The sequence below is a fragment of the Haliaeetus leucocephalus genome, unplaced genomic scaffold, assembly GCF_000737465.1.
Source record: "Haliaeetus leucocephalus isolate CR32 unplaced genomic scaffold, Haliaeetus_leucocephalus-4.0 Scaffold195, whole genome shotgun sequence".
Taxonomy (NCBI): domain Eukaryota; kingdom Metazoa; phylum Chordata; class Aves; order Accipitriformes; family Accipitridae; genus Haliaeetus; species Haliaeetus leucocephalus.
Genome location: NW_010972631.1, coordinates 2,918,013 through 2,929,235, shown reverse-complemented (window position 1 = coordinate 2,929,235; position 11,223 = coordinate 2,918,013).

The window sequence follows — 11,223 nt, the reverse complement described above, 5'->3', positions numbered from 1 at the left end:
AGTGTGCCTGTAAGAAGTGCCCAGTGCTGACTTTTGCTGTGTAACACTCACTCAGGTTGGGTACCTGGAACTGCAAAATGAAGCACGTGCTCCTGCCAGCACGCCAAAGTAATGGCCATATGATCATGAACTTCACTGGTATGGGTGACGTTGTTCAAAAGCAGAAAAGTTCCGAGGCACCTGCAGGAAGTAGCCAATTTCATACCTTAATTCTGCATATATCTAACTTTTCTTCAGATCTGTCTTGATGGGCAAATCTTACCCTACAAAGTGAATCTTGCTCTACTATTTTTAAGGCTAGCCATTTCCAGCATTTCCGTCTGAAGCACATGGGGGAACATTTTGAGGTTTTTAAGTATTATTTTTTTAAGGAGCACAATCAAAAAATCTCTTTTGGCCAAGACTACATGGAAATGATCTGTGGGTAGCTAGTAGTATTTTTGTTGTTACTATTATTATTACTGAAAATCTGAGCAAATAAGAAAGAAAATTAAAACAGGGCTGTGCTTAGTATCTTGCAGTGGATTCTGGAGAAAGCTATAATATACATCTATACTCTGGGTTTTTAAATTTCTGGAATCCTCTTGTCTTCAGAAACAACAAATGAACTCCAAGTATAAAACTTCAGAGTTTTAAGGAGAAAGATTAATAAAACTAAAAAGTCATGCCTCGTAAACATGCCATTAGATGAAATCTGTCAGTCTCCGAGTATGTTTTTCTTTTGCTTGGCCAGTAGCATGAATGACAATGAAAAGTATTGTGAATTTATCTATAGATTTAGTTGATAGACATGCCTGAGTCATTTTTCCTTACCCCTTCCTAGGTTTCCATTCTCATGGGCATGGGTGTTAAATGTTTCAGATGTTATGAAATTTTACAGGGGCTGGTGGTTAATGAGTTTTAGAAGTTGTGAAACTCAACAGGTTCTCTTAAAAGCCTCATCTACCTCCTACAGTCAGTGGTGTTGTGGTAGGGACTCAAAAGAAAACAATATGAGTTCTGATGTGTGCTACTTAAAAAGAGCATATCCATACTAGCATATTAACATGCAAATTCTATGTGTGGGCCTGCCAAAAAATACCAGCATTCCATCCAAAATATATAAATACAGTCTACTTCTCTGAAGATGCATCATTTTAATCAAATGTACATTTGGAGCACTGCTTACTAAGAATTTATACTCTTCTTCTCAGTGTTTATATTAATATGAAACAGATTGCCAAGTTTTAATAAAAAGGCAGTTATCTTCTTCTGCTAATGGATTAAACATAGGACATTTGAATTTCAGTGCTGCATCCAAAAGCATAGGTGGCCCAAGTACTTTAGTCCAATTTCACTGTCTAGTTATAACATATATAGACAGAAACATATATTTCTGTCTATACATAAAGCAGCTGGTGTTCACAGAGGGGATTGGGAGGACGTAAGGAGTTTGTCAACTTCTGCCTACATTACAATGCAGCACCTCTTCAGAGTACCTCTAAACATATATGTCTACTTTTCAGAGAGGATAGTTCCTCATGACTTCAAGGAGATCTGAAGGTTTCACAGTAAGACAAAATATAACTTGATGCTTGTGATTTTCCAAATTTGTATTTTGATTCATACAAAACGAAACAATTTTGTATTTGAATGTCCTTACTTTGCCAATTGTGATTCACAGAAGAGGTGGGGTGGTTTAACTATTTTGTGCTTTTAGCATCCTAATTTACCCACACAGTTTGCTTTGCTGACTAAAGCAACCACATGGCCCTGTGTGAGGTGGAAGATTGAAGTGGAAAAAACCTAGGATGAATATGATGAGTGGGGCTTACCATTGTCTTCATGTTAGGATTTGTGTAGATTTAAGAGTCTTCCCAAAATCTGCTGTAAGAGTTTCAGGAGAGGGCTTCTGTTGTGCTGTTGGTACTTATTCCTTATTATTTAGCATTGGAAAACTGGAGAAACTTCATTAGATGCAGAAAAGAAAAAAGACTAGGAGTAGGAGTCAGAGAAAAAGCTGGGCTTCTGGCAGCTCTGTGGACTTGCTAATTGCACATATCCCCCTGCATCTCTTTCTTACCTTGTCTTTTATTGGTGCTCTTCTTGAGTTTAGGTGAAGTGCACTGCCCTGCTACCTCAGGATCTGTACAATTAAAGGGCAAAAATGAAAGCCTTCCTTCTTATGATCTGAGAAGCTTGCTTTCTACCTCTGAACTTTTCCAAGCCTAGTACGAACCGGTACATACCGGGAAAGATGCATGACCCTCCTTAAAGGTGCTGGACCTGCCAGCTGAGCTGACACGAGTGCACCGCCATCCATCACAGAGTGTTGTTGGGGCAAGCTTAGCTCCCTGCTGATGCACAAGAAAGCCCATATTGTTTAACAGTTTAAATAGCTGTTTAATACATTCAAGCTTGGTTTCGCTGCTGTTGTTGGGATTTGTTTATTCTTTTCAAGAAAGCTAGGGCTAAATTCAGACCTGGTGTAAGTGGATACAACTTTATTAACTTGTGAAAAGCTGCAGTCAAACCCAGCAGGACTGTGTTCGGTCCGTGTTTGGAAGCATGTTCAGGCAGTTTTCCTCGTCTGTGGGACCATGCTGTACTTTGAAAACAATTCTTTGCATGCATGTGAAAGCATATTTATGTGTATCAAAGAGTTTTATGACATAGGACAAACTGAATCACTAGAAATGGGAACCTGATGGTAACTCCTGCCTACATTTCTTCTTGAAAAGCTGAAAAATTGGCAAATGAACTAAAACCACGCTTAGACAGTAATGAGGGAACTATAGCAAATAACTACATGTGAAAATGATCCCACGGTCATGTAGTGTGTACACACAATGAAAGCTTGGATTTATGTATGTACATAGCCATTATATGACAACACTGTAAGTGCTGTGGAATCACAATGCTGGTTATTAAATGATTTGAATTTCTGGTAGAAAAAGGCAAAGATGTGGTACTGCATTGTATAATGTTTTAGGATAAAGACGATAAAAACTGAATGGCATACAGGACAAAACATTATATCCACATAGCTAGCTGTAAATAGTAGGGTTTTATGGTCTGATCTTTGAGTCTAATTCTTATGAAGTAAAACGGATTCTCAGAATAGATCCCTACCCAGAAACACTTTTAGCAAATGAGGCCACAAAAAAAGACGAAAATAAGTTTGGGCTGTTTCAGCCGCTTCCCTTTGTTTACCAGCAGATGCTCACAAAGGGCTCCCGGCCCTATCCATCCGGATACATGGTGCTCTCAGGCCAGCCTGAGCTGCTTTTCTCCCTCTTCATCAATAGATGTCAATAGCAAGCTTCCTACTCCCAGAGACTTCAGCCATTTCAGGGCTTGCACCAGAACAGTAAGGAGGAAATAGTGACTCCCTTCCCAGCAAGAGTTCGGCTTGTTGTGTACTTTCAGATTGTCCTTAGAAGCTTGTTCCTAATATGACTAGGCATACTTCTATATTTCATGCTCTGAGACTCTGAAACTGAGCCAATGTTTGTGAGCTTCAGTCATCTCATGGCATGTAGAATCCCACAATTTGACCCAGATTCAGTGAATTCAACAGCATTTTGCAGATTTGCAGGAACATGACTCAAAGTCTCCTCTTCATCTTGACAAGTGCTAAAGAAAACACAGGCCATGAAGCTGGGCAGGGCACATGTTCGTGTCTTTTTCTGTTTGTCCTGCCTTTCTTTGGTTTTGGTGTTTTTATTCCCACACATGAAAAGTTCTGGCCAAGGATGGCAATTGCATGCAAAATAACCTTGTTGAAAATGAATGACTACATTCTCCAGTCATGTGTGATGAATGTGAATGAAATGTAAATGCACTTTGCTTATACATTAGTGTAACAGTGCAGAGGATCAGAACCTGAATCTGAAAGGTCATATGTGGTGGTGTTGCTTCCAATATCCTATGTCTTTCTTTCATTCCTCCCTTCCTTTCTTACGTTGCAAGATAGCAATCCACAGGTGATATTGAGCATGACAAACTCCAACAGTCTGGTAGAAAACTGTATGTGAATCTGCTGGGTAACTTGCTTTGCCGCTTTCCTCTCAGTCTCAGCTAAAAATAAATAACTAAGGTGGTGGTGGTATCAGCAGCCAAAAGAGCAGAAATGGCAATACACTGGCTCTCTTATATCAGCCAGGGATTCAGATTGCGAGGACAGGCACCCACCAGCGAAGTGCACTGCCTGCATTCGCCTGCCATTCACCTGCCCAAAGAGCAGATCACAAATCATGCCAGTTGTTCACAGAGGCATCAGCAAATGTCAGCGTGCTTTAAGTGCAACAACCAGCAGCCCTGCTGAAGCCAGCACATAGCTGTGATGGTGGGAAGCCTGTGTCATAATCTTTTTCTGAACAGTTTCTTTTTTTCTATTATTTTTTGGATGGGAAGTGGAAGAATGAACTCCTAAGAGTTATGGAAGATTCAGCTACTGATAAATGCCGAAGTAAAAAGAGTTGATGTCTGGGAGCCCAAGGAGCTCACATCAGAAGAGCTCTGTGGCATCTCCCAGTGCTTTTTTCAGATAAATTTGCTTTAAATGTTTTGTTTTTCAAGGCAAGAATTTTGCAGTATATTCTCAATTTGCCTGTCCTCAAGATTTCTTTACAGAGAGGCAAGGAGAAGAGCTATCTAAAACCAGCTGTAGCAGTTTATTCTAATTAGGTATTCTTCCAATACAGGACAGACCATACCTCAGTAAATTCACCTTGCATAGATCACCAGACCAAAGAGACACAATTTAGGACCATATATAAGTCACTATTGCCCCCCATTTGGTCTTGCAATGCAAAATTGGGAATTATTATAATTGTAAACCTATTACATATTATTTCCTGTTGCTGCTATGTGGCAAAACAGAGCTCTTCCAGAAGCCAAAGTAGGTTCTTGGAAATGGTAAACCAGAGGCTGTCGGGGGGAGGGGGGGCGGAGAAAAATGGAAAAAGACACTGGTATCTGGTCAAATCCATCCTTTCAGACAGGACATTGTCATTTCTCTGCTAGGTGAGGAACTGACTAAAAGTTCAGAAGTTCTTCATTTCAGTTTGATCAAGCTGATGTCTGGGTGTGCACAGAAGGTTGCCCTTGTGGTGTCTGAAAAAGAGGAGATCAGATATTGTCAGGGTGAGCTGATCTCTGAAACAGAAAAGGATTGGCACAAAGCTGGAGTTCCTTATTTGGAACCTCTGGCCTGAGGAGTACTCAAGCTACCGCCAAGGGCTTTTGAAAATGTGGGCTTCAGATTGATGTTTGCACTGCCTGAGACCCCTGAGCACTCCCAAAAAGCCCATTTAACAGCTGATTCTGCCAGGCTGGGTGCCAATTCTCAGTCATAAGTGTGACTCACCTTAGGCATCCTACCTTTCTCTACCTATAAAAGGAATACATTGCTTTTCAGGCCCTCAATGATACAGGATTTTCCTGACTGAATTTTTGCTTGAAGCTCAAGAGCTTGCACTGAAACAAATGTGTGTTCTAGCTAAATACCTAGCTTGGCTTAAAATTTCCTGGAAGAAAACCTTTATCACATTGGTTATTTCAATGGTCAATTAGGTTCCCGTCTTTCAGATTGTTTTTCTTGGGCTTCCAGTCATTGAAGGATGCTGTACATTTGTATCTTTCTCTTAACAGAGCTATGTTCCCCCTAAATTGTAATTAAGTGACCTTGTAATTTCTTTGTGATAAGCTAGAGAGACAGAGCTTTAGGGGAATCTCACAGTTAACACATTTTCTAGATCTTAAATAATCATTGTTAGAACTGAGAAGGAAGTAGTTACTGGTAGTAGTCTTTCTTTTCCTTCTCTCTCTCTCTTTCTTATATTGAAAGATATTGAGATCTTCAACTTACTTTCTCATTTTAAGACAGAAGGAAAAAGCAAAATATCCTATTTTTTTCTCCAAGCAACAACCCAAAGAAAATGGTATTGGATTATGTTTAGTTTCAACAAAAGGCATTTGCAGCTGAAAAAATACTAAGTGCAAATGTCTCCCATTGACGACAGTCAAATTAGAACTGGTGGAGCGGAGCTTCATAACCCAGGATTTCCTAATAATTTTTGAGTTTTTCTGTGACTGATGGCACAGTTAGCATAAACACAGAACATCAGAAGTGTCGGGAATAGATTCTGTTGCAGCAGGCAACTTTGGCTAGGAAAAGTTCAAGTACAGACTTCACAGTGGTGCAAGGCTGTTACTTTTTAAAATTTCTATCCCTGGTGATGGTTTCTGCCACATGAGTTCTATCTTTCACTCCTGTTTTGCATCACACTATTCCTTTGCATGCACTTTGGCTAACAGGCATCCCCTGACTTAAAGATGTTCTGCAGGGATGCATTCTGTCTGCCTGCCAGCTGAGAACCCCTTATCATCACAGCCTGTCAAAAATCCCCTTGTATTTAGCAACAGTGCTCTTGCTGCTCTTCTTTCTGGTTGGTAGTGTTGTTATCTCTTCTGCAAGAACAGGTTCATGTCTGTCATTTCAACGACTGTGAATTTCTTATTTTTGTCAGGATTGATGGCAGTGCTGCTATTCCTGTTTGTTGTACACTCTCCAGGACTGAGTCATTCCTGTGTGCTCTGTGATTGCCAGGTCAAGTTCTTTTCATACAGGGGAGAGGCTTGTAGAAAGATTGGATAAGGAATATTGCCCAACTAATGCCTTAATGTAGCTTTCTATGATGTGACTAAACAGTGTGTCTCAAACCAGTTTGACATATAAGATGATTTTATTTTAGTAGAAAACAGAAAATGGAAAAAACCAAAAGTTTTTACAGTGACCCATGGAAGTATTCCTGCTGCTTTTCTAAGAGCAGGATTAAAAACACTGGAGTGATTTGGTGCAGAAGAGAAACACAAAGGTGAGTTTATTGAGCATGGAGGGAAGGATTCACACTAGTTGTCTTTGTTTTTCCATGCGAAATTCAAATGCTCAAGGAAACATTTGTGACCATCAAACCATTTTCTGATTTTAAATCATTATTCAGCTAAACTTATACAAAAATTACACCAGAAACACTTGTTGGGTTTTTGTCAGTTTGGGGAGGAGGGGAGCATTTTTACTTTTCCTAGTTAAAAGTTCACTTGTCCACTGAGGTGTAACCAAGCTAACATAGATCATGAGTTGCAAATACAAGAATACAAATGTAGTTCGACTGGGCCGTACTGGAGGTCCATCTAGCTGAGTGGCCTGTCTCCGAGAGTGTCAGTAGCAGGTATCTAGGGAAGGCAGCAAGAGCAGGGCAAGCCTCCAGCAATATTTCCCCAAAATACAACCTCAGTCCCCAGTTATTTGGAGTTTAGGGAGTATTCTAGTCTGGAACTGCTTTTTTTGTGTTTACATGCCTTCAGTAGGGTTTTGTTTAATTTCTTTTTCCACTAGGTTTTTCAACCCAAGTAACTGTTAGCATTCAAATTATCCAGTCACGAGGTGTTCCACAGTTTACTGTTGCTTTACGGAGGAAGTGTTTCCTTTGTTTCTTTCACACTTGCCACCCATTAGTTTCATACAAGGTCTCATTGCTCTGTTTTGACTGGCTTTGTGTTGGAAGAGACAGTGGGTTGCCTTCTGTATGAGAAGCATGGTTTTGGAGAGCAGTACTGTATCTCTTGTCAGGTGTCTCCTGCTCTCCTCAGTCACTCCTCACAGAAGCTGTGTCCTACTTTGACAGCTTTTCTTCGCCAGACCTTTTTCCAGCTCTGTTACAGCCTTGTGGGGGCAGAGAGGCCAAAACTGCCTGCACCGTTCCAGACACCACCACCGCAGGCTGTATGGTGGCATAATCATATGTACTTTTTATCCTCTGTTTCCTACCAGTGCCTAACATCTGATTTATTTTCTTCACTGCTTCTGCACATTGAGATGGTGTCTCTGTGGAAGTGCGTATTGTCACGCAAAGATTCATGAAAGACGCAGCAGCAGATCTTGGGACCCACCATTGAATAGGTAAAACTAGAACTATTCTTTCTTTTATGCATTATTACATTTACCTACGTCAAATATCATTCACATAGTTACTTAATCTTGTCAGGTCCTTCTTTGACCATGAAGAGGCCCTTGTCCTTACCACCCTAAATAACTTACTATCATCAGTGTACCTTGTCACCTCATTATTCACTCCTTTTTCCATATCACTTATGAACACGTTGAGCAGCACAGACCAGAACACAGGTCCTGCAGGATTTCACTCATGACTTCCCCCCACCTTTCATTCCTAACCTTTTCTTTCCTACCTTTTAATCAGTTATTTAGTCATGTCAGAGTTTTGGTTCTCATCCCATGGCAGCTTAGTTTCTCTAGCAGGCATTGGTGAGGGAACCTTGCTGAAAGTTTTCTGGATTTTCAAGAAGGACAAAACTGCTGAACCTTCCTGATCTGTGTGCTTCAAAGAACTAATATGAAGGCTCATATCTGTAATCACTGAATATATTAAGCAAAATACAGACATAGTTTTTAAAAATTGAGATCACGTCACGCATAATTCTCCTTCCAGTGATCAGCTCTGCCGTGCCCACTGTGTCTACTTAGCTACAGAAGACAGTGATACTTACTCAGCCTTGGCAATATCCTTTCTGCTAATCCAAACGGCATCACAAGCTTGACTGTTGTTTTAAACTGTGACTTTTTTTGCTCCAGAGTTTGATTTTGTATAAGGCACTTGATAGCACGATTGACCCAAGGCCAAGAAGTGTGTGGTTTGGTTCTTTGAATCATACCTCCTGGCAAATAATCATATTTTCTGCTTGTTATTTTGGCCATAAAACACACCCTGCATAAAAAATCTCACTGAAGCCAGCTTTGAAAATAACACATACCACGTTATAAACATGTACTAGGCTAAAATATTTTTGACATGTATATCCACTCAGAAAGTTATTAAGAAATATTCAGCTTGACATTATTTGAAATGAGAGAAACACTGAAGTATGAATATCAGGAGTTTTAATCAAAATTCCATTGGGACTTCAATTTGGGATTGAAGCTATACAAAATATTTGCATCTGAAGCAAAATCCACAAATATTTGGATTTTCATCAGTTCTGCTTGGATGCAAAACTGTCAGACACTGCAGTTTTGGCAGTCAAAAATTGCTTTTCCTAAATGTTAACTGTGTTTCCCACCCATTGGAACAATTGCAGAAGACCCAGGGGGGCTTCTAACCCATATAAAGCCAACTGCCAAAGAAAAGAACTTCTCCAGGGGTTCCTTGTTTCTCCTCAGGGGTAGTCTGTCACCTCCAAACCTATGCTTCATTTTCACGGAGGAATAATTCCTTATGGCAACTTTCCATGATTCTGCCTTGGAACAGGGCAATTCCCAGCAGCCGCGGATGCTGCAGTCTTACAACTTTGTTCAAACATCTGCTTAGATTAAGAAAATATTAGCACAATACTGGGCACGATGGTCTTTCCATAAAAGGACTTTAAAATGTCTCTGCTCACAATGTATTGTTTTCCCCAGCACACAGGGGAGGGAACCGATGGCAGGTGTAAAATTTCAATGTGTGTATATATTTTTCAAAAATCCTTATGAGGAAAATGTCAGAGACTTGTGTAACAGCTTCAGAGATGCAAGAACCTAATTCCTGATGATGAATGTTTTGAAACCCTATTGCATGACAGAGATACTGACTCATTCTCCCTTCTCAACTTCTCTCACATATAAGATCTATCAGCAAAGTCATCAACTTTTATGTAGTTTTATTAGCTTGAGATATCTTTTTTTATAACAATAAATTATTTAGTGAAGAGTGTGAAGCAATTAACAGGGGAAAACCCACTTGCTTTTCCCCTTTCTGTTTTTAATCTTTCTAAGACCTACTTTATTTATACCCACTTTTTGTTTCTAGATATCTAGAAATCCCACTTACAAATAAAGTTTAGAAATTAATTTGTTATTCGGAGTTGATCCCTGCAGCAAATGATCATGTAAATGTATGTTGGTTGTGAGATTTGCTCATGCTAACTGTGTGTTGTGACTATTATTGCAAGAACTTTTCTCTTCATTCACACCTCCGGCTCTGCGGCTGACTAAAATAGGAAGCACTCCTGCCTCCTGCCTGAGGAGATGACTCCTGAAACTGCAGAGCTGTTTCCAAGATGATTATTCAGGAACTTGGTGCAGCTGTGTGTGCATTAACACCCCTTCTTCTCTGAAAACCTTCTCACTGGCACGAACACACTCACATGGGAAAGGAGGGAGGATGCAGAATCTAACCACGCCAACATCTGTATCTAAAGAAATACTCCTGGCTAGTGCATGGATGAGCTATTTCACACCTACCTCTCCCCTGCAATGTCAGTAGAAGAATAAAGTAGTGATACTGTGCAGTGGAAGAAACAACAAGAAGCAAACATATAGATCCTTCCCATATACACCACAGATCAAGGCAAATCCAAAGTTTTTGCACTGAATTTAGAAAGGTTTCATTCTTGTCAATAAACAGACCTTGTTCCTTTTTTTTCTCTTTTTAGAAGCTACTCAGCAGTGTGAAGTTTTTGTGTTGAAAATCAAACCTTACTCTCACTTGTATTTTAACTACATGACCATCCCTCCTGCTAAAAATAAGTTGACCCTGGCCTGAGCAAAGTATTGGACTGAGTTTTGTGTTAGTAATGAAATCTTATAGCCAGTAAAGTTTTAAGTTTCATTGTGAACGTTTCACTCTGTTCTAACTTCATAATTCTTTGAAAGCCTAATGCTGAAATATTTTTCCTTATCAGTTTACGTGTTTGTGTACATATGTGTAAATATGTATATGTACTTACATAAAATAATAACAAGTTATATAAGTAAACATAATATATATAATATGAAGGCAAGATTGTGTGGATATTGGTATGAAATAGAAATGACTACATTACTCATGACTGATAAAACCATGAATGCTTTTCTCAAATGAGTGCAAATACAATGTTTCAGCCAAGAAAAGTTGGTATGAGATTAAGAACATTATAATTAGATATAAAAGTGGAAACTGTAATGAGAAGTTTCACTTCAGTCTTAACTATAACAGTCACAACTGCTACAATGTGTTTATTTCAGCGTAGATAAGTAAATATACAGGCCTGTTTTACTGCTAATGAGTTACACCAAGTGAAATAACAACTATCCACTTTATGTTATCTACTCTGATATTGATAACAACACAACTTTGTGTCAGTATGGAGGTATAGCTCAATTTTTTGTTTAAGGAAAAGGCAAGAAAGAGAGGGAGATACTGG